The sequence below is a fragment of the Cervus elaphus genome, chromosome 1 (genome assembly GCF_910594005.1).
Source record: "Cervus elaphus chromosome 1, mCerEla1.1, whole genome shotgun sequence".
Taxonomy (NCBI): Eukaryota; Metazoa; Chordata; class Mammalia; order Artiodactyla; family Cervidae; genus Cervus; species Cervus elaphus.
The window spans coordinates 30,064,472-30,085,418 of record NC_057815.1 but is presented as its reverse complement, the minus strand read 5'-3'; the positions used below and the strand labels follow the sequence as shown (position 1 = coordinate 30,085,418).

At 45.0% G+C, this 20,947-nt stretch overlaps 1 protein-coding gene across 5 annotated transcripts in view; it reads left to right on the top strand.

Moving 5' to 3' along the window:
- Positions 1–20,947, top strand: part of AMOTL1 (angiomotin like 1) — a 215,191-nt gene that overhangs the window by 86,749 nt on the left and 107,495 nt on the right. The window contains exon 1 of one of the 5 annotated variants that reach the window (XM_043898097.1): positions 8,217–8,329. The exons of the other annotated variants lie outside the window; for them this stretch is intronic. The gene's annotated coding sequence lies outside the window, so the exon portion shown is untranslated. Of the gene's footprint in view, positions 1–8,216; positions 8,330–20,947 lie in introns of those variants that run through there. 5 annotated transcript variants of the gene reach the window in all.

Sequence of the window (20,947 nt, the reverse complement as noted above, 5' to 3'; positions counted from 1 at the left end):
GATCGATGCTTCCCGCCCCCAACCACTCCGGACCGGGGCGAGGGGGTGGGGGCTCCTTTCCGGGGGTGCTCCGGGCTGAGGACGGCCCGGCTCCGGAGCGACTTGGGCAGCTTGTTTTTTGGCGCCGGGGACCGAGAGTGCCCGCCACCGGAATCTTGATCTCCCTTACCCAGATTACTTTAAAAAAAAAAAAAAAAATCAGAACTCCGTTTCCGCGCCACTCTGCAGGCCCCAGACTGGGAGTCGTTTGGCTGTCGCGGCCCGGGACCCGGGGTGCAGGGGCGCCCGAGCCGTGGGGCGGGCCTTTAACGGAGGGGCGCTGCCATATGGCCGCGCTCCGCGCGACCCGCCCGCGCGCGGGTCCCCAGCGGCCGAGGGAAGCGGCGGAGGGAAGGGGTGGCCGGCGGCCGCTTCCCGGCGCGCGAGACAAAGGCGCGCACGCCCGCCCGCCGGACGCGCGGGACCTTCCTGCGGCCCCAAACTCTCGGCCCTGGCGGGTGGGGGCGGCGAAGGGACGCCCCAGCCTCGGATCTTGTTCTCCGATTGTTCCTTCTTTGTTCTCCGCGGACAAGTTTCCTTGGCCGAAACTGGGGAGTTAGAATCCTTTCTCTCCCTTGTTGTTACTGTTGCTTCAAAAGCATCTGTTTTCGGGGTGGGGGAAACATTGAACTTTCCAAGTGGCACTGGCCTTTCTTGGAATGGGACTTCCGTGGCAGGAGGGAGATTGGCACTTCGGTTGATGACAGCTGGGCAGAGCCGGGCCCCCGCGCGGGGCCAGGGGCCGGACGTGCCCCGTGGGCAGCCGGGCTGGAGGGCCGGGCGGCCGAACCGACGAGCTGCTGGCGCGCACCCACCTCCAGGGCCCCCGCCGCGGCGACCTTTCCAGGTTTCCCGCTTAGGAGCACGGGCTGAGAACCCGGCTGGCAGCCCGCAGCTCCCGCTCCTCGCCACGCCCTGCCCTCTAGTATCTTGATTGGTGGCTGTAAAGACTTTACATTTTTTGTTCCAGGGGTTTTGCATCTTTGACTTCGGTGTTGGTTTACTGTCCCCAGGTGGCACGTGCTTTGGAAAATGCCCGGCTGGTGTGTGGAGCACCTGGACTGGGGCTTCAGTAGACATGGTCCTGATGATGGGCCGGCCTCGGAGACTTGGCGGTTGGGACCGAACACTTTTTACTCTCGGTCCCTCAGTTCCTAGTTCCTTTGCCCTGTCCTGGTGGAGTGTGGACATGGTTGCCCGTTTCCTTCCTCCGAGGCGTGTTAGGAGGATCGAGTTTTTGTTCCACCCCTGGGTTGGGAAGATCCCCTGGAGAAGGAAATGGCAACCCACTCTAGCATTCTGGCCTGAAAAATCTCAAGGGCAGAGGAGCTTGGCGGGCTACAGTCCAAAGGGTCGGAAGGAGTCACTGACTCAACGACTAAACACACACACCCCCACCCACAACAGGCCCTGGCGGTAGGGAGTCAGGAGGGCCCGTTATGATCCCCAACGATGCTCTGGACCACCCCAAACAATAAGGGTACTTGCTATAAGCAAATGCAACCAGAATAGAGGGCTTATTCATAGCTCCTATTCCAAAAAAAAGTCCTTCCTTTTCGGGAAGTGAAAAGTCTGGACTTGAAATGCTGAATAGTCATTCCTCTCTCTGCTTCCAAAACTGGCCAGTGTGTCCCTGCTAGACTGACTTAAGATTTCCCCTGACTGCCCACCTCTCCTGGACCCCGCAGCTCTCCTTGGACATCTAACCCATGGTAGGGGTTGGGGTCTCTCTAGATGGCAAGTTCTTGAAGCATCTAGACCAGTGTGATGTTTATCTCCCAGGACTGTGCTCTGATCATTTACTATAATGCTTTTTATGGAAGCAATGTGGCACAGTACTTCACACATTTTGAGCTGTTCTGCAGGGGAGCAGAGGATTGGAAACCACTGATTTGATCAAAATAAAAAGGAGTAGGGCATAGAGAAGACTTTAGAGCCACCTGCCTCTACTCCCTGGTGGGGTGTGGGCGAACGCTTAGTTTTTGGATGGATATACTTTGCTTTTGTGAGATACGTTTTTTCAAGATAAATGAGGAAACCCTTGTGAACTCTGTAAGTAGGATAGGATGAGAGAAGGCGCTCTTTAAAAAAATTTTTTTATTTTGACTTAGATGGGGAGGCAGTCTTAGTTGTGGCACTGGGATACAGTTCCCTGAGTGGGGATGGACTCGGGTCCCGGGTTTTGAGATCAGGAAGTCTTAGCCACTCTAGCACCAGGGAAGTCCTGAGAAGGTGCTGTTAACTTCACTTCCCTCTCCCTTCTTTTTAAAATGTGCACAAGTCTTGGTGTTTTGCTTCAGTGCAGATGGTGGAGGGTGAAGAATACTAATGTACAGAAGGACATGTGGAGATCAAAGCACTTAAAAATACATCTTTTCATGGAAGCTAATGGAGGACTTTCAGTTTAAATGAGATTTTTAAGTGCTGTCCTTAAGAAAAGCACAGGAATGCAGAAATGTGAGTGATTTTTATGGGAAGGCACTCTGCTGATTAGACTTGAGAGTGTCTGCCCTTGACTGGTTTGTCTGGAAGGCTTCTGTACTCTGCTTTTTTTTTTTTTTTTGATGTCTACCCCTGTGGAGGAGTGTGGACCCAGTGCCTGGGGGAAAACATGGCTGAACTAACTGAAATTAGATGGCAGTCTGGCTGGTGAGAGTTTTGTGGAAAAGTACAGCCCATGGGTACCAGTGCTGTGTTTCTTAGTAATTTGTGAAAATGCTTTGAAAATGATAAAATATTGTGACATAAAGCTTTTCAAAGGAAAAAAAAATAATGACTTAGGAAAGGAGGGGATTGCTAGTGAAAATTGTAAAAATCTGATTTTCCAGGCCAGTAAAGGAAAAAGGAAGTAGCTTTGTAAGACCTGTTAATAGTCCTGATAAGCAAAATTCTCACAAAGTAGCATTCTCCTGTCCGGCTCCCCTCCCCACAACTGCTGACCGCTTCCAAGTATCTGTCTGCATTTTAAATGCATATGGAAGCTTAGATCAGTAAATTCTCTAGTGTTTTGAATAATTTTTCTCCTCCTAGTTTTTCATTAATTTTGGTAGGTTCTTATGTCCCAGAATTCACTAGGCAGTGGAATACTTGAAAAGCAAGGGGTAGCTTGGAGGTCATGGAAGAGGACATATTTAATTATAAGGTTTGTTGGAAATAGTCTGGGGTTGTTGAGGTTTTTATTTGTTTCCTTAGCAAAAAAATTTTTTTAAATTCATTTTGTTGGTTTGTTTTGTCTCGGAAGGAAGGCAGAATTTAAATCTTGGCCATCGTGGGTAGAGCCGCACAGGGCATTTTCTGAAAGGGAGCCTCGCCTGGGCTTGTGTGTTGGCACCGCTTTCAGTTCTCCTCTGACTTGTGGGCCCTTGGCCTCCATGGTTGTGAAACTTTAGGGTCTATTCAGGCCAGGCTGTTAGGACCAGACTCCTGGGCTCCCTAAGTGGGTCACACATCAGGCATCTTTCCTCCCTTTATTGGGGGGTGGGGGAGTAGCTCCAACATGTTAGGAAATGTATCCCCTGTAAGCCTCTGGAGAATTGGGTTTAACTTAAAAAAAAAAAAAAAAAATCAAGCCAGTGGTCTCACTTTGTGTGTTTAAGTCTGTATTTGGGACTTCACTGGCCAGTCATGCAGCCATGTACACTTCGTTTTTTGTTTGTTTTAAGTAAAACGCCTGTAGTTCCCATGTTTGTTTGTTTAACTTTTAGTTTTGAAATGATTGTAGCCTTATGGGAAGTTGCAAAAATCGTAGAGAGGTCCCGTGTTCACTTCACCCAGTTTTCCCCCATTGGTAACATCTCACGTAACCAGAGCAGAGCAGGGGAACCAGTAAAATAAACGTTGGTCCAATCCAAACCATATTTAGACTTCACCAGTTTTCACCACTTCACCAAATGCGGACATGTCGGGGTGGGGGAGGTGGGGGTGTGTGTGTGTATCCTTCCTATGTGTGGATTCCTGTAGCCACTTGGGCAGTCAGGATACGGAGCTGTTCTGTCACCTCCGAGCTCTTTGCGCCACGCCTTTGTAGTCACGCCTCCCTTAGCCCCGCCCCATCTCTTAACCCTGGTAACTACTCAACCCCTTCGCCATCTGTAATTTTGAGAATGTTACATACATAGCATTCTGCGGTATGTGGTCTTTGGAGATTAGCATTTTCACTCAGCATCACACCCTTGAGATCCACCCAAACCGTTGCATCATCACTAGTTCATTCCTTTGTATTGCTGAGTAGTGTTCTCTGGTGTTGATATACCACAGTTTGTTTAAGCATTTACCCACCAAAAGACACCCAGGTTGTTTTCAGTTTTTGGCTGCTACAGTTGAGGTTGCTGTGAACATTCATGTACAGGTTTTGATGAGGACAGAGTTTTCATTTCTCTAAGACAAATGCCTTGGATTGCAATTGCTGGGTTTTGGATGGTAAGCGTATGTTTAGTATTTTTCTTTTTTAAAGAAATCGTCCGACTTTCCCAGAGTGGCTATACTATTTCACATTCCCACCAGCAGTGTGTGAGAGGTGCAGTTGTTCTGCATCCACACCACCATTTGCTTATTATTCTAGTGCCCCAGTAAATGTTCTAGTCTCATCATGCTTTTGATTTGCATTCTCTAATGGCTGATGGTGTTGGACCATCATGTGCTTATTTGTCATCTGTGTGTCCTTTATGGTGAAATGTCTGCTCCTGTCTTGCCCATGTTCTAAGTGTATTTTTTTTTTTTTTTTTGCTACTGAGCTTTGAGAATTCTGCATATAGTCCAGATATGAGTCCTTTGTCAGATATGTGGCTTGTGTGTGTATTTTTTTCCAACATGTAGCCTGTCTTTTTGAACTTTTAACGAGATCATTTAGAGGACAAAAGTTTGAAAAATTTTGCTAATATCCAGTTTATTGATTTTTTTTTTTTGCTTTTATGAACTGTGCTTTTGGTGTCACATCTAAGAACATTTTGCCTAAGTTAATTTCCCAAAGATTTTCTGTTTTTTTTTTAAAGTCGCATAGTTTTATGTCTTCAAATTGCAGTTCCCTTTTACCCTCTTAAGGATGTGTATGTCTTGCTATCCATGTTATCAACTGCATCTTAGGTGTCGATTGTGTATTCAGTGCTCTGGAAGCCCACCGGTGAATCAGACATAGTTCCCACTCTCCCAAGCTCACTGTTGATGCAGTGGTGTGCGGACATTCCCAGGTGTTACTGTCAGAATAGAGAAGAGCGAGGCGTGTGTGAGAACCCAGAGAAGAGAAGGTTCTGGGAGTTCCCACTCTGATCTGGTGGTCAGGGAGGGCTTCCCTGGGCATGTTGCCCCAGCATGGTGAGAAGACAGTGGGTTCTTGCCTTTGGTCTAGTTTTTGAATATATATATATATATATATTTTAGTTCTACCACTTTATTGCTACCAACCCATCTCCCTCCACCCTTGTGCACACATGCTCAGTCATGTAACCCCATGGACTCCAGCCCGCCAGGCTCCTCTGTCCATGGACTTTTCCAGGCAAGAATACTGGAGTGGGTTACCATTTCCTTCTAGTTTTTGAATATTTTACTGGCATGAATTCTTCCGTCTAAGTTACCCTGGTTCTTGGGCACGGGCTGAAGGACTCTGGATAAACCGAGTAGTTGAGGACTCTTTTGACCAGCACGTGGCATGCTAGCCTTTAAAAGGAAGTACTTAAAACTAAATAACGTGAAGAGTATGAGTAAGATTAATAGAGTGAAAGCTAGAATATGTGTCAAAGTGAAAAAAGCAGTAGTATTTTGGATTGTTTAGGTCGGATAGATTTGGTTTGCTTCCTGGCCCTGCCACCTCCTAGCTGTGTGATCTCAGCGAATGTGACCAGTGCAGCCTCACAGACAGTGGAGACAGTCATAGTGCTTACCTGGCGGAGGAGGGTGCAGGGGAAATGAAGTGATGCATATATAGTACTTAACACAATGCTGGGCACATTCAGTAAATGCCTATTAGTATTTTAAAATAGCAGGAGACAAATGATTTTCTTTTGTATATGCTCATCTCTTTCTCTGAGAAACTGAAATACCAGTTCTTAATCATCGAAGCTTAAAAAAAGCCATAGAACTTTTTCTTTTCACCCTCGGGAACACAGTTGTGTACTAAATACTATTTATTCTAAAAATTATGTAAGTATAGATGATTTATAATATTGTGTTAATTTATGCTGTACAGCAAAGTGATTTATATATATATATTCTTTCTCATATTTTTTCCATGATGACTTATTACAAGATATTGAATATAATTCCCTGTGCTATACAGTAGGACCTTGCTGTTTGCAAATATTTATTGAGATTAGAAGCTAGGATACTCTGTTCACAATTTAGTATACCCTATGGAATATACCTTTCCCCTACTTGTAAACCAATTTCTTTTTTAGAATTTATTTATGTAAAAAAAATTTTTGACCGCACTCATGGCCGAGCACACAGGCTTAGTTGTCCCCCAGCATGTAGTTAGTTTCCAGACTAGGGATGGAACTCGCGTCCAGATTCTTAACCACTGGGCCAACAGGAAAGCTCCTAAACCAAGATTTTCTGGGTAAAGAACAGTTTCCTCTGTGCCCTGACCACAGGAGGTGTGTGCGGTCCCGAGCTAGATCGGAGCTTGGTGGTGGTGTCACTAAGACACTAAGTCCTATCTGACTTTTGCGACCCCGTGGACTGAATGAAGCCCGCCAGGCTCTTCTGTCCGTGGGATTCTCCAGGCAAGAACACTGGAGTGGGTTGCCATTTCCTTCTCCAGGGGATCTGACCCAGGGATCCCTGGGTCTCCTGCAATGCAGGCAGATTCTTTACTGACTGAGCTATGGTCCTTTATTACCCAAAGTACAGTACATCAGGGCTGATGTCACCAGGACGTGTCTCAAACTCCACTCCCGGCGGCTCCCTTTCCTTTCCCTTGATGACCAGGTTGTTTACTTGACCAGAGGAAATGGCCTGGGTTTCAGATGTAGAATTGTGGCGCAGTGGTTCTCAAATGTGGGTGGACATGGGAATCGTCAGGAGGGCTTGTTTCAAGCCAGACTGCTGGGCTCCACTGGCTGTTTCTGTTTCAACAGGGCTTGGGGAGGGCCTCAGAATTTGCGCTGCAGACAAGTTTCCAGGGGCCACTGCTGGTTCTGGTTCGGGGACCACACTTTGAGAAGCACTATTTTAGGGCATAGCCTCCCCCCCCAACCCCCCCCCCCATAAATTAGACCTAGACTGAGGTGCTTTACTCTTTGGAACTGAGTCTGTTCCTGTTTAATAGTTGAGATTAACGTCAGTTTGATTCCTGTGGCTCCTGGCTGATGTGCCCAGTTGTATCCTCTAATCCCTCCTTCACGACTTCCCCCTTCACCACCAGGACTTTTCCATTGTCTTTTGACTTCTCACTCCTTGGAAGACATGTGAGGTTAGGGTACATGTTGACCATGTGCCAGCTATATTGCCTTGGCTAAGTCACTTGTGTAAAATAAATGTGTTACTAATGCTTGTATCCTGGCGTTAGGTGAGGCTTACCTGAGATAATGCATGTGAAAGGACCACATAAGAGGTAAAGCATGATGCAAAATTTATTTTTTATTATTTTGAGCATCCTTGATTTCCCTTTGAAAGAGTATCCTAGGATTTTGGGGCTGGACTAATGCTGAGTTCCACTGCTGCTGGGGGCACCTGGTAAAGATGGCAGGGACGTTGTGGAGTGGCTTCCTACAGTGGACCATTTGGGCTCGGGTCTCTAAGGGCCTTCCGAGTTGTGATGTGTTGGAGGCACATTGTTATATAATTGTCATGACCAGAGAAGAGTTCAGGGCTGGAAAAAAGCTTGAGCAGATGCTGCACTGTTAAGGAAGTTCACTTCCTCACAGTAGAGAAATAGAATTCCATGATTTCCCCGCCCCCCTCCCCCCGCCGCGGCTTAATCTGGCCCCTATTTTTTTTTTTTTAAGTTCTATATCTCCTCCGGCCACGGTAACCATTAGCCACATGCGGCCTCTCAAATTAATGAGCATTAAATGAAACTGTTTAGCCACGATTCAAGTGCCCAAGAACCATTTCCAATCATCACAGCAAGTTCCACTGGCCAGTGCTATTCTAGAAGGATACTAACCCTGTTTGTCTGAAGGCAGCCTCACTGGGCTTCATATCCTGGGACCAGGACATGTTTCTGAGTGAAACGTACCACTCCCCCTTGGGGATCTGGTGTGGACTGACTGGGAGAAAATACCACAGGGACACTCCTCTGTCAGCTTGAATCTCACTTCGCCCCTTGGCGATTCTGAGACTCTTCACTTGGAAGGTAGGTCAGTGAGGCATCTGGGCGTGGAGCTTACCAATTTAGCAGGCTGCGGTCAAGGCAGGGCGGGGCGGGGGGCTGGGGAGGGGGGAGCCTACTGTTTCTCCGGGGTATTCCTAGAGGCTTTGATTTGTTTGTGGGGTTCTTCCAGGAATCTGGTCCTTGAGAGAAACAAATGGTAGTGTCAGGGTGGGTTTAGCCCCGAGAAGCCCCTCTCCTGGGGAGGGATTTAGCCCTGAGATGCCCTCTCCTGGGGAGGGATTTAGCCCCGAGGTGCCCTCTCCTGGGGAGGGATTTAGCCCCGAGGTGCCCTCTCCTGGGGAGGGATTTAGCCCCGAGATGCCCTCTCCTGGGGAGGGATTTAGCCCCGAGAAGCTCCTCTCCTGGGGAGGGATTTAGCCCCGAGATGCCCTCTCCTGGGGAGGGATTTAGCCCTGAGATGCCCTCTCCTGGGGAGGGATTTAGCCCCGAGAAGCTCCTCTCCTGGGGAGGGATTTAGCCCCGAGATGCCCTCTCCTGGGGAGGGATTTAGCCCCGAGATGCCCTCTCCTGGGGAGGGATTTAGCCCCGAGGTGCCCTCTCCTGGGGAGGGATTTAGCCCCGAGAAGCTCCTCTCCTGGGGAGGGATTTAGCCCCGAGGTGCCCTCTCCTGGGGAGGGATTTAGCCCCGAGGTGCCCTCTCCTGGGGAGGGGTTTAGCCCTGAGATGCCCCTCTCCTGGGGAGGGGTTTAGCCCTGAGATGCCCCTCTCCTGGGGAGGGGTTTAGCCCTGAGATGCCCCTCTCCTGGGGAGGGATTTAGCCCTGAGGTGCCCTCTCCTGGGGAGGGATTTAGCCCCGAGAAGCTCCTCTCCTGGGGAGGCTGCGCTGTCAGCCTGGCCTCCTCCACCTCCGTCGCACCAGACTGTACCAGCGGGAGGCGGGGGGCTCGCTCATCTGGTTCGGGGCGCCGGTTTGGACTTGCTCGGATGCCATTCCCCACTGCGTCATTCTGGCTGTTGCTGCCTTTGAAGGTGTTCCGTGAACTGTCGAGGGCCTCTCCTTCCTCACCCGCACCCGCTCAGTCACCAGAAGGGCCCCAGAAGTCCCCAGGATCCATCCCCTTCCTTCACGTGCCTGCGCCGCCCTGCTCGCTGGACTCCTGTGACCTGGGCGCGTGTGGGCGCCACGCGATGGGTGTCCCCGCTCTGCTGTCTCGCTCCTCTTCAGATGAACCCGGTCCCCACCCACCCCTCTCAGAACAGGCAGAGCCAGACGGGGATGGCGGGTGTCCTGTCTTCAGGCCCGCCCTGCGTCCTCAGCGTGAGGGGGGCCCACACACGCCCCGCGCCCCGGCACCTCCCTGCCAGCGGCCGCTGCTCAGCCCTAAGGGCTGCTCCGGAGCTGAGGCCCGGGCCTGGGGCCCCGGAGCAGGTGTGGGCCCGCCTTGCCCTTCCTCACAGGAGCCGTGCTCTGAGGGGCTCTGAGAACCAGGTTTCTCATGGGTCAGCCTTTCTGATGGGCAGTCTGGGGAAAGGAGAGAATGTCATGTTCTCCCGTGAGACTGTTTCCCGAGGGATGGGCTCCTAGTATCACGGGCCACCAGGTTGTTCATCCTGGTGAGGGGGGACAATTTGGTTGAAAGATGTGAGAGCAATTTGTTCATTCATATGAACTCTTAATTTATAATCAACCCTCATTTTAGGGATGTTAGGTTTGTTTTCAGTGCTTGCTATTACAGGCAGTACTTTAATAGCTTTGTGCCTACCTCTTTGCAAATGTGCTAATATATATCTAATATAAATTCCTAGAATGATAACCATATATGAGTACATTTTGAATTTTAATGGATATTGCCAAGTTACCTTCCAGAGGTTCTATTTTTTTCCCATAAATTCTCAAGTCAGTTTTGTTTAAATTTTACCATCCAATGAACAAAAAAACTGTTACAATTTAAATTTTTATTTATGATGAGTGGCATTTAGCATCGTTGTATACATTTATATAGTATTTATATCTGTTTTCCTGAGAACTTTCTATTTATGTGAAACTTTTGCATATTGATTTGCAAGATCTCCTTATACACTGAAGGATGAGACATTAATTATCAAAGAAAAAGATGTGAGGGCAGACAAGAGGGCCTCTCTGGGGTCTTCTTTGAGGGACGGATCAAGAAGGAGGAAGGATAGAAACAGAGACTAGGAAATGTTCTTTTTCAGAATTATGGAACCTTGTGGATGCAGTAGACATCTGTTTGTGCGTTAAACTCCCTGCAGGACACACCTAACTCCATTCCAGTTTCTGCAAAAAGAAGTGGTCTAATGTTCCTTTCACTAAGAGAGGAAAAGAAAATGTCTTCTGAAATCACAGTAGGCTTAGATGAAGGCACCTGGGAAAGTACTGTAACCAGCAACACAGTACCGTTTACACAAAACCTTGAAGACAGTGGGGATTGTGAGGGTAAGAAGTTGGAGGTTTGTTAAAGGCAGGGGTCCCCAGCCCCCAGACCACGGACTTATAGTGGTCCGTGGCCTGTTATGAACTGGGTGAGCGGTTGGTGAGCCAGCAAAGCTTCATCTGTGTTTACAGGCGCTCCCCATCGTTTGCATTACCTCTTGAGCTCCGCCTCTGTCAATCAGCTGTGGCATTAGATTCTCAGAGGAGCACGAACCCTACTGTGAACTGCACATGTGAGGGATGTAGGTTGCCCGTTCCTTCGGAGAATCTAATGTCTGAGAATCTGTGTTGATGAGGCTAGCCCTGGGGAGTGGCTGCCACTGTCTCCCGTCACCTTCAAATGGGGCTGTCTAGTTTCAGGGAAACAAGCTCAGGACTCCCCCTGATTCTGCAGTATGGTGAGCTGTATAATTATTTCAGCTGTATAAAGTAATGATAATAGAAGTAAGGTGCACAGTCAATGCCGTGGGTCTGGACTGCAGCAGGGCCTCGTAGAGACGGCTTGTTTCTGTCCACTGTGCTGAGAAGAGGCTGGAGGTGATTGGATGACTTGGGATTGGGTCATCTGGAGACTCCTTCATTCATTAACCTGGCTCCTGGGCTGGGGTGCACTTCAGGTTAGGTCTGCAGACTGGAGCTCCTGCAAGTGGCCTTTCCTCTCGGTATCAAGCTAGTCGGAATTCTTACATGGTGGCTCAGAGCTCCAGCTGTGAGTGTCCCAGCAAACAAGGTAGAAATTGCTCTGCCTTTTATGTTAGTCTGCATCCACTTATCCCAAACTCCCAATCCATCCCTCCACCGGTCGCCTTGGCAACTACAAGTCTGTTCTCTATATCTGACATAGAGAAGTTCATTTAAGTTGAGATAAGTTCATTTGTGTCATACTTTACATTCCACATGTAAATGATATCATATGATACTTGTCTTTCTCTTTCCAATTTCCTTCACTTAGTATGATGATCTCTAGGTCCATCCAACAGCCATGATTCTTGTTCCATTTCCTCATTCTCATAAAAGAAGCCAAAATGTATTGAACATATACTTTGTGCTGGAACAACTGCTTGTAGCCCTTGCCATTGTCTCAGGGAAGCTTTATAACAGCCCCATGTAGTAGGTCCTGTTATCCCCAATTATTAATACCAATGTAATGGCTGACAAGAAGTTAACTCATTTGCTCCAGTTCAGGTAATTTAATATATGGCAGAGCCTGGATTCTCACATTGTTTAAGCATCAATACACATTGTTTAAGAAGCAGATTTGCCAAAATAAAATGAAAAGTGTAGCACATCCTTTCTTTCCATTTAGTGGATATTTTCTCCTTCATCATTTTATTCTTTAAATCTTTCTAATACTCTGGTCTTTTGGCTTGACAGCACCGTTCTCTTTTCCTTTCAGTCATCATTTCTTACATCCTTCCCTTTGTCCAAGGGTTGCCTGACTTCCTGCTGGGCTAGTTATTACAATTTCTTTACTCCCCACCTCTTAAAAGTAATCTCACGGAGCCTTTTTGCCAATCACATATCATTGTTGATTTGTGTTTCTTTTTATAAGAATTCCTCAAGGGTGAGAAAATGCATTCCTGTGCAGGTGTTTTCTAGAGAGGCTGCTCTCTCTCTTCAGATGCATTTCCTTTAATCAGCAGGATTCGTCCATCTGATAGAGTTCAAGCAGGGCTTTGCATCAAAGGGCCTGTGTGTGTCTTCTCTGTAAGTTTCACCAGCTTCTGAGGGCGGTGGGCATCTTTCTTTGCCTAGGCAGGGAGGTACCTCATTTTCAGGTATGACTGGCTTGCAGCCATTTTCATTGTAAAGCTATCCTTAAGTTTCACATCTCTTCCTGGAAGAGGTTATAGAACAGAGTAGTGTTTCTCAAAGTGGTGTCGTGTGGAACACAGGGGGGTTTCTGAGACCTAATAACTATCTTCATAATAACAATAAGACTACTAAGATGTGTGTCTTTTCCACTGTACTGATGTTTGTGCTGATGGTACAGAAGCAACAGTGGGTAAAACTGCAGGCAGATCGATATGAATCAAGGCAGTGGCCTCCGACTGTACTGGAAACCCCACCGCTTCTAACCAACATGATACAGAAAGCCCATTTCACTTAAGAATGTTCTTGTCGAAGGGGTACAAATGATCAGTTCTATCAAGTCTTCAGGCTCAAGCACATCTTTTCAGTGTTGTGTGATCAAGTGGGAAATACACATAAAGTACTTCTGTTGCAAAGGGAAGAAGTGTCCTTGTGGGACAAGCAGTCAAGTCCTGAGTGTAACTAGCAGCTTGTCTCAGGTTTAGTTGAAAGAACAATGGACAAACTATGGTTATTCTGAGTTAGGTATTTGGTAGCTGCTGTTTTCTCAAAAGTGAATAAAGGGAGACATCAAGAAAATCAATGGACAGTATTTGTTACTGCTGGTAAAACTCAGGCTTTCAAGTGCAAATTAGAATTTTGAAAAACTTGCATTTGCCAACTGTGAGCTTGACAGCTACCCAATATATGACTTTTCTGATGATTGTGATCTGTGGTGTATTAACAAATGTGATTTTGTTGGTACTGCTTACTTGAAATATTTCCATGTATGGAAGATTTTGCATTGTTCAATGAACCATCATTTTCCTATGACCAATGTATGATGTTAGCAAATCCTGCATTGATAAAGAAAATTCCAAAGTGAAAGGTGGACTGATAGGTTTTGACATAACAGAATATAGAGAAATATCCAGGAAACATTCACCTGAAATGGCTTTTTAAAAAGCTTATTTTTTTTTTTTTTGAAATGTAGTTGATTTTCAGTGTTGTGTTAGTTTCAGGTACACAGCAAAGTGATTCAGTTCTGTTTATTCTTTTTCAGATTCTTTTCCGTATAGGTTATAAAATACTGAGCATAGTTCCCTTTGCTATACAGTGGGTCCTTGTTATTTATCTGTTTTACATATAGTAGTGTGTATATATTATCCCCAGATTCCTAGTTTATCCCTCCCTTCCACTTTTCCCCTTTGGTAACCATAAGTTTGTTTTCTAAGTCTGTGGGTCTGTTTCCATCTTTTGTAAGTTCATTTCTATCATTTTTTAAGATTGGACATATAAGTGATATCATATGATATTTATCTTTGACTTACTTTACCTTGATATGATAGTCTCTAGGTCCATGATGTTGCTGCAGATAACATTATTTCATTCTTTTTTTATGGCTGAGTAACATTCCGTTGTCCCTAGAGAAGGAAATGGCAACCCACTCCAGTATTCTTGCCTGGACCAAGGAACCTGGCAGGCTACGGTCAGTTGCAAAGAGTCAGACACGACTGAGCAATTAACACACACAACATTTCATTGTATACATATATATACACACATCTTCTTTATCCATTCATCTGTGGATGAACATTTAGGTTGCTTGCATGTCTTGGCTATTGTAATAGTTCTACACTGAACATTGGAGTATGTGTATCTTTTTGAAGTATGGTTTTCTCTGGATATATGCCCAGTAGTGGGATTGCTGGATCATATGGTAGCTCTATTTTTAGTTTTTGAGGAACCTCCAAACTGGTCTCCATAGTGGCTTCACCTGTTTACTTTCCCACCAACAGTAGAGGAGGGTTTCCTTTTCTGCACACCTCTGACGTTTATTATTTGTAGACTTTTTGATGATGGCCATTCTGATTGGTGTGAGGTGATACCTCATTGCTGTTCTGATTTCCTTTTCTCTAATAATTAGTGATGTTGAGCATCTTTTCATGTGCCTTTTGGCCATCTCTGTGTTTTCTTTGGAGAAATGTCTGTGATATGGTTTTATAATGCACATTTCAGCTACCTTTAAAGAATTACCACTTCTTGTGTTTTGGTATTTGATACTACTTGGTATTTGACTATTCTTTGGTTTCAAAGAATAGTCACAAATATATGAGAAGGGTATTAAAATACTTTTTCCAACGGTGTGTTTGAATGAGGCCAGATTTTCTTCATCTACTTTGCCTAAAAATTGTGTAGCAGTAGATTGACAGCAAAAGCAAATGTTAGAGCCCAGCTGTCGTCTGTTAAGCCAAACACTAAAGAAATTGGCAAAATTATAAAACAATACCATCCTTCTTACTGCTTTTTGTTTTAGAAATGAGTGTTCCTAATGTATAACTTATAGTGGGTTTATTGTTTTTAAATGGTTGACATGTATTTTATTAACATCAATTTTAATGTTTTTCAGTTTTAGTTTCTAATGCAGTAAATGTGGATAGATTTGACCTCTGGAAACAAAAACTTATGGGTCCTCAGTAATTTTTAAAAGTGTAAAAGGGAGCACTTTTTTCCTTTTTGAGTGGCAAAGAGTATAGATTCTGGAGCCAGATCAGCTGGGCTTTTTTGCCATGTACTATGGACTGTGAAGAAAGCTGAGCACCGAAAAATTGATGCTTTTGAACTGTGGTGTTCGAGAAGACTCTTGAGAGTCCCTTGGACTGCAAGGAGATCCAACCAGTCCATCCTAAAGAAGATCAGTCCTGGGTGTTCATTGGAAGGACTGATGCTGAAGCTGAAACTCCAGTACTTTGGCCACCTGATGGGAAGAGTTGACTCATTGGAAAAGACCCTGATGCTGGGAGGGATTGGGGGCAGGAGAAGGGGACGACAGAGGATGAGATGGCTGGATGGCATCACCGTCCCAATGGACATGAGTTTGAGTAAGCTCTGGGAGTTGGTGATGGACAGGGAGGCCTGGCGTGCTGCGATTCATGGGGTCGGAAAGAGTCAGACACGACTGAGCGACTGAACTGAACTGAGTTATGTAAGTTTCTAGTGAGTTATTCTCTGTGCCTTAGTTTCCTTATTTGAGAAATGAGGATAAGCCTCATAGAGCTATTAGGAGGACTAAATGAGTTCGTGTGAGTTACTCAATGCCCTTCATGTAGGACATTTTCAATAGTGTTTGGTTACTTCCATTTCCCTCTTTCCAAGACATGTCGTTCATTTGCCTGAGTTATGTAAGTTTCTAGTGAGTTATTCTCTGTGCCTTAGTTTCCTTATTTGAGAAATGAGGATAAGCCTCATAGAGCTATTAGGAGGACTAAATGAGTTCGTGTGAGTTACCCAATGCCCTTCATGTAGGACATTTTCAATAGTGTTTGGTTACTTCCATTTCCCTCTTTCCAAGACATGTCGTTCATTTGCCTCCAGGAAATTGTATTTTGCAGCATGTTTCCCTCTGTTCTAGTATAAATTGGGGGTTCTTATTACAAAACAGAAATAGACTCACAGAACTTAGAGAATGAACTTATGGTTACCAGAGGGTGAGGTTGGGGGGAAGGGATAATTAGGGAGTTTGGGACCAACAGGTACACTCTGCATATTTAAAATGGGTAGCCAACAAGGGTCTACTATGTAGCACAGGGAACTCTGCTGCATGTTCTGTGGCAGCCTGGATGGGAGGGGAGTTTGGGGGAGAACGGATACATGTATGTGTATGGCTGAGTCCCTTTGCTGTCCTCCTGAAACTATCACAGCATTGTTAATTGGCTATGCTCCAATACAAAATTAAAAGTTAAAAAAAATAAGTCATGAGACGTGAACTAAGGGAAATTGGACAGCAGAAATACAAGCAATGTCACAGACCTTAAAAAAATAAACTGTGGTTTTTCTACTGGCGTTATTGTATGTGAACTCCGTGAATTCAGTGTGTGTGCATTCTTCTGGACCTAGCTCTGTAGCTCTTGACAGATTCTGTGAAAGGCATTGTCCGTGATCCCAGAGACGCAGGTGAAAGAGAGGAAGGAGGTAAGCGTGGCCCAGTGGATCCGGGGTGTGTGCCCTGAGTGGGATGGGGGACCCGATCCCTGCTCACTGCTCCACGCCGCCGTCCACCTGCTTGCGTCATCTCGTTTCTGTACCGGTGGACAGTCCTCCACTTTGTAAAGCTGTCTCTCTCACAAGCGTGTCATGTTTATCTCAAGCCTCGTACCGGGCACTCTTTTGCCCTGGCAGATACTCGACGTCATAGATCTTTGTGGAATGTATAGATGCGTTGTTTAGTCGCTACGTTGTGTCTGAGTCTTTGTGATCCCAGGGACTGCAGACTGCCAGGCTCCCCTGTCCATAGAATTTTTCAGGCAAGAATACGGGAGTGGGTAGCCATTTCTTTCTCCAGGGGGTCTCCCCAACCCAGGGATTGAACCTGCATCTCCTGCATTGGCAGGCGGATTATGTACCACTGAGCCAACAGGGAAGATGAGTGAGATGAGTGAATTAGTGAGTGATTCTGCATGGTGCTGCTAATCCAGATCACAGACCCCTAATCTTTTGTAACTCAAAGGAGTTGTCAGACACCCAGATACTATCACAAATACCTACGTGTTTTAAAATATCATTTAAATTCTGTGATGTACTTTGGAACCATCCAAGGTGAGTTTGCATCTATCTCAAGCTTAAGGCTCTGAGCTTTGTGACTCAGAAACCTAATTCTCAGGGATGTGAGAATTATAGAGGTAATGTTTGTACCATTTTGTGCTCAATAATGTTACTTTCTATGCCTTCCTTCCCTGTAATTAGATAGCTGCTTGTCATGTTTGGCTTGGTGACATACTTAGCCATGTAATTTCCGAGTTTCAGAGGTAGACATATTTATTGTATAATATGGTAGGCAGTTTCATAGGCTTTTTCTCATCATGTTGAATTAGATGTATTTTTTGTATGATCACTTTGTTATTGTATCTTTATAACAATATTTTAGAAGTAACTGAAATAGCCGTATTCCCTTATGCTAACCAGTCATTCAGGTTAGCTGTGATGAAATAACAGGGCACCAAAACTATCAACTTCAAATATAAATATATTAAAAAGTAACAAATTTATGCAAAGAATTCTTCACTTTTAAAGGAGTAAATGCAGATTAGTTGGTTGGCTAATTTTAGGAAAAGTTGTCACTTTTAATTGTTCATCATCATTTTGGTTCATAAATCTAACATGTTTTGACTTAAAATGTGATTGATTTATAAAATTTCAGCTTACCACAACTTTTCAGTTCATGTGTTGTACAAGATCTTATATGACAGAGAAGTCCAAGCTTCCCAACCCTGATTCTGCATTCAAATCAATTGTGAAGTGTGGCTCTCCAAAATTTATTTCTGGTCCACACCTGAGGTGATCCTGATGTTACAGGTCTGACGTGGGGACTGGGAGGTGACATTTTAAAAATGTCCCTGAGTACTTTGATGCACCACAGGTTTGGAATTCATTGTCAAAGTGGAGACACTATCATGAAAATAATAGTTGACTATGTGGGAGAGGTGGGAGGGCGGCTTCATTCTCTGCCTTGGTGCTCCAGTGGTTGGCAGCAGCTTGCTCTCTTTAACTCTGAGCTTTTATAAGAAATAGCACAAACCTGCCTGTATATATGGGCATTTATGCAGGCATATATGCAGAGAAGGAAGCTTTCTCTGAGCCTTTTCCCATTGTTCACAAGCAAGGACATTTCATTACAACTTCTCTAATGTTGACATAAGAAATTAGGCAGGAAAAGAAGACTTAGAATCAAGTGTGCACTTTGCTGTGTACCTGAATCACTGTAAGTTAACTAGACTTCAGTTAAAAAAAAAAGAGTTGAGTATACATTACAATCCCAGTCCTGGGTATATATCCAAAAAAAACCAAGAAGACTAATTCAAAAAGATACATGCATCCCAGTGTTCATAGCAGCATTGTTTACAGTTGCTGAGATATGGAGGCAACCTAAGTGTCCAACAGCAGAGGAATGGATAAGGAAGATGTGATATATATATACACAAGGGAATACTACTCAACCTTAAAAAGGAGCGATATTTTGTCATTTGCACCAACCTGGATGGTCTTGGGGGGCATGCTAAGTGAAATAACACAAACAGAGAAAGGCAAATAGTTTATATGATACCACTTATATGTGAAACCTAAAAAATACCCCAAACTAGTGAATATAACAAAAAGGAAGCAGACTTACAGATACAGAGATACCTGATCAGTGGTTACCAGTGGGAAGAGAGGGAAGCAGGGGGGAGGTCAATGTAGGGGAGAGGATTAAGAGGTACAGATTATTATGATTAAAATAAGCTCCAGGGATATACTTAGCTTACATAGCCAATATCTTATTCTAACTAAAAATGGAGTATAACCTATAAAATTGTGTATTACTGTATTGAACACTTGTAACATATAATATTGTACCTCAACTATAATTTGATTTAAAAAATTGTGTGCATGATTGACTGATCTTTGGAAGGCAGGATTGCTTAGTAAGAACTTTGTTGTTGCAGGGGCTGAGGGACTGTTCTGCTGGCTAGTTTTGTGACTCTGGGCATGACTTAACCACTGTGAGCCTAGTATCCTTGTCTACAAAATGGGAATAGGGTTGTGATAATTAAATTCAGTAATCTTTATATCACCCGTTCACTTAATGTTGTTCAGTTGTTCAGTCGTGTCCAGCTGTGCGACCGCGTGGACTGCAACACGCCAGGCTTCCCTGTCCTTCACTATCTCCCGGAGTTTGCTCAAACTCATGTCCATTGAGTCCATGATGCCATCCAACCATCTCATCCTCTGTCATCCCCTTCTCCTCCTGCCCTCAATCTTTTCCAGCATCAGGGTCTTTTCTAGTGAGTGGGCTTTTTGCATCAGGTGCCCAAAGTATTGGCGCTTCAGCTTCAGCATCAGTCCTAATGAATATTCAGGGTTGATTTTCTTTAGGATTGACTGGTTTGATCTTGCAGTTCAGGAACACTCAAGAGTCTTTTGCACTTAATAGGTCCTCAATAAATGGTAGCTCCTCGTTGAATGGTTATATTCTTATTACCAAAGGGATGTTTAATTTGGTGGGGGGATATTGGTTGCTTAGATTGTGTAGTTCATTCATGAGCCGATGTTGATTTGTGAAGTTGGGTGAGTGTGATGAGATGTACTTGCCTGTTGAGAGTCCCAGTCCCCACGAGAAGCTGCCGCCTGGCAGGCCTCTGGGTGTCACTCAGCCGCAGCAACATGCGTCTGTAAGAGCCGGAAAGCTGAAGGAATAGGGCCAGGCGTGACTGGACTGCCCTTCTCGCCACAGTGTGGGTGAGAGGGGGCCATGAGGAGCACAACTGTGCATTTATTTTCTGTCTTGGGGTTTAAGGCTCTTCATCCTGTTTGTCTTCCTTTGCTCCCCAAACGTTAAGTACTTACTGTCTGCATATAGTGATAGAAACATGTTTGAGGCTTACGTGCTAGTAATAATTTTTCTTCCTCACCAGGAACAAAATGTAAGCCAGGGTACCTGAAGGAATCCCTTTGTGGTCCTGAGATAAGCAAATATGTATGTTTAAAGATGATTTAAATTTCAGACATTCAATTAATATAAGGCTTATTTATTGAAACTGATCCAAGTAAATAAGTTCTAGAGATGGATCTGTTATACAGCAGAGTGCCCAGAGCTGACAGTACTGTATTGCATATTGAAAATTTGCTAAGAGGAATGGGTCTAATGTAAGATCTTACCACACACACATGCACACATCACTCTCTCACCAAACAACAGAGAGGGTGAGAGAAAACTTTGGGAGGTCATGGATATGTCCATGACCTTGATGGTGGTGATGATTTCATGGTGTATTCTTATCCCCAAACTCATTGAGTTGCATACATTAAATATGTATAGCCTTTTACATGTTAATAACACCTTAACAAAGTGGTTTTAAAAAAACACTAGAGGAAAAGAATCTCTGAAGTCCAGATACTTCTAGTTTTAAGTAAGTTAAACAGCAAATACATCAATGTGAAATATGAATTATAATATTATGTGCCATTTGAGTCAAGATATTTACATAGTATTTGAATTTGATATTAAAATCCAAATTTAGGACTTCCCTTGTGGTCCAGTGGTTAAGAATCTACCTGCCAATGTGGGAGATGCTGGAGATGCAGGTTCGATCCCTGGGTCGGGAAGATCCACTGGAGAAGAAAATGGCAACCCACTCCAGTATTCTTGCTTGGAGAATCCCCATGGACAGAGGAGCCTGGCGGGACTGCAATCCATGGAGTTGCAGAGTCGGACATGACTGAGTGACTTAGCATGCACGCACACATGCCTGAAATTAACGTGTTTTAGCACTAGATGGCTATCTTCTTTTTTCCCCAGTAGCTTTTACCAAGCCTTGGTTTCCCTAGTAGTTTGAAAGAGACAACCCACCTTTGAGTTAAGC